This window comes from Trichosurus vulpecula, chromosome 2 (genome assembly GCF_011100635.1).
Source record: "Trichosurus vulpecula isolate mTriVul1 chromosome 2, mTriVul1.pri, whole genome shotgun sequence".
Lineage (NCBI taxonomy): Eukaryota > Metazoa > Chordata > Mammalia > Diprotodontia > Phalangeridae > Trichosurus > Trichosurus vulpecula.
This window is the reverse complement of record NC_050574.1, coordinates 328092853-328096219: the sequence shown is the minus strand read 5'-3', so window position 1 is coordinate 328096219 and position 3367 is coordinate 328092853.

The window sequence follows — 3367 nt, the reverse complement described above, 5'->3', positions numbered from 1 at the left end:
GTGCCAAACGCTTAATAATTATTATTTCATTTGACTCTCACAACTCTGGGAGGGAGGTGTTATTATCATTCCCATTTTACAGATGGGGAAGCAAAGAGGGTTAAGTGACTCGTCCAGGGTCACACAGCTGATACGTGTCTGCGACTGGATTTGAACTCAGGTCTTTTTGAGTCTAAGCCCTAGGCTCTATCCACTGTGCTGCCTAGCTAGATCTAGTTGTTTGCATGTTATCTCCCCCATTTGGCTGTAAGCTCCTTGAGAGCATGGACTATTTCTGCCTTTCTCCACATCCCCAGTGCTTGGTGCAGTACCTGGCACATAGTAGGCTCTTAAATATTTATTGACAGCTCTGTGATTGTTATGAGTGCTCAAAACTCTCTGATAAGCTGGGAAGTACCCAGCGCCTTTTCCCACAACATATACTTGTGAAAGTGGATTTTCTGCACCCGTTGCACCGAGATCTAAATACTGAAATGTGTTGAATGTGGAACTTCGGTCTTAGGGTGTACTTTCTTCATATCAACCACACTTCCAATTTCTGAAAGCCACAAAGACAAGCACCAGCCCTTTCACTGAATGCCTCAGAGTTGTAAAGAAGCCGATGGCCAAGGGTAGCAAAGTCCTTCTGGCTGCTCAGTTTCACAGCCTAAAGCCATTCCCACTTTTTCTCCCTTTCCTCTTGCTGATTCTATTTCCCCAGCTTCCATTTGTCCTGTCCTCCCTATTCACATAGTCCCACCTGGATTATTGCAACGCCCCCCCCCCCATGGTCTTTTTGCCTTTGGGCTTTCCCTTCTCTAGTCCATCCTCCATACAGCTACCAAAGGGATAATCCTCATGTTCAGGTCTGACCACAATACTCCCTTGCTTCAATCTGAAGATAAAATACAACAGGTTACAATGGTGTGCTCTATTTGCCATGCGAAGCCCTTCTCAATGAGGCTCCAGGTTACCTTTTTGCTTGATTTCACACTATTCCTCCACATCCATTCTAAGGTCCGGCCAAACTGGCTTGATGCTGTTCTTTGAATATGACAATCTATCTTTCCCTTTTGTCTTTTTTTGCATAGGCTGGCTGCCCCAATGCCTCTTATGCTTTCCCTGCTGACCTCTGTCTCTTGGAACCTTAGCGCCCTTCAGATTCAGTTCAAGTGCCACTTTCTAGAAAAAGGCCTTTCTTTATCTCTCTAGTTGTGGTTGCCTAACTCACATCTACCACTAATCTTACTGGGACTAACAGCAGTAGATCCTGTTGTAAAGATATGCATTAAGACAATGAGCCAAGTCAGAACTTTAGTCCATTTTCTGGCTTCTTGCCTTGATTTTCATCTAAGTTTTATAACATCCACTTAACTCTCTCTTGTCTCATCGCCTTTCCTCTTCCCCAAAAGGCTTAGTCTCATCCCTAATCTTAGGACAAGTACTGTTTCTAGGTTAAGGAGGACATGATGAGATGTAAGCCAACATTGGTACTATGGAAAGCCCGCTGTCTCCGGTGTCAAGGAATCTGGTGTTCAAATGCCACCTTGGGTGCATCACATACCCTCCTGGGCCTTCATTTGCTCGTCTATTAAGAAGAGCAAGTTGGACCAGACGGCCTCTTAGATCCCTTCCAACTCTATATCTATGGTGTTTTGAATGGAATCTGGGTTGCTCTTACCCAGCTCTCTTGCTAACATGCCTTTGCCTTATGCCCAAGTGTAACATTAATGGAATAGTAAGGTCTTCCCTGTCCGTTAATAGACCTATGTGACCACATGTGTTCAATCATAGCTGTGATACATCCTGATTCACATAGAGGAGGAGGAGTCACATGGGGGAGGAACTTACCTAAGGAGGAACTTGCTTAAAGGGGAAGCTTGCTTAGGGGGAGGCTTGCTTGTAGGAAGGCTTTCACACCTTTTGACACTAAGCTAAACAGGCCCTGAGTCATGAGGGTTGTGATGCCTTCTGGCTTGGAGCCTATTAGCCAAAAGCGTGTATATATATCCTGAGGTTGGTATTTTGCTTTGGGGGTTCGCTTATGAGAAGGACCTTTTGATTCCCTGGATGGGACTCTGAGTAGCCATTTGTTCAGGTCCCCCTCCAACTACTCAGATGTATCTGTGCTCCCCTGATCTAGCGGTATATGTAGATGGTTGTATTACTTTGATCAGAAAACTGGAGCCCTGTCTGTTGATCTTTGTGCTAATTTCTCTGGATGAACACCTTATAGAATTTGTCCAAGTGTATGTAATCCAGCATACCCCTGGATGAACACCTTATAGAATTTGTCCAAGTGTATGTAATCTGGGAAAGACAGCATAGCTGGAAAATGAGCTGGGCCTGGACTTACAACAGCCAGGTAGTACAGTTGATAGAGTACTGGACCTAGAGTTAGAAAGACCCGAGTTCCAGTCTTGCCTGGGTCATGTCAATGACCTGTGGGTCATTTAAACTCCCTTGGCCTCAGCTTCATCTGTAAAATGGATATAACAGCACCTACCTTGCAGGGTTGTTTTGAGGACCAAAGTGCTTAACAAACCTTAGAGTGGTATATAAACGCTATTATAAATAAATGCAGGAGAGTAGCCGACTTGCTTTTGCAAGGCTTTTTTTTTTAATGACTTCAAGCTTCTCATTAAAGCGAAGGCCCATATTTTCACTACTACCATCTTACTAGTGTTGAGATATGTAATTACGCTGCCTTTGAAAAATTAACAAGTGTTATACAGAGAGCGATGGAGAGGCGCCTGGTGGGTGGGAGCAGGCTGCAATATGTAACAAACAAGGAAGTCTGAAGGACAGCATTGAGGAATTGTCTGAAAGGAAAAGATGGACTGGTCATCTTCTGGCAAGAGGGATGGATGACAGGTGGACAGCTAGGGGGATCCACTGGTGCTTTTTTGATGACAAGAAACAAGGATGACTTATAGCACACTGGTCGGACCCCCTGTGGTGAACTTTTGGAAAAACATGGACAAGTCACATGTAATGGGCAGATGAGGACAGATGGAGATTTGCATTATTGGAAGGCACTCCTGAGTCATTGGAAGTCCAGATACATTTGAGTATAATCAAGATACAGGGTTGAGAGAGTCAGAAAGAGATAAAGGTGGCTTCTGGACAGGTATGAAGACTCAGTTATGACTTTAGAGTAATTCCAAGAGAGACTTTTGACATGGTAGAAATAAGGACTTACAGTTTTTTAGGTAGTATTTCATTATCATCTATCTGATGATCTTTTGGGGCTAAATATGATCTATCATTAGTCTGTAGTATTTCCCAACTATTCCATGAAGTCCCCATATGGATAGGGATCACATCTTCTCTAATCTCTGTATCTTCTCCAGCACCTGGCATGGTACCCTGTGCCAAACACTCTGTA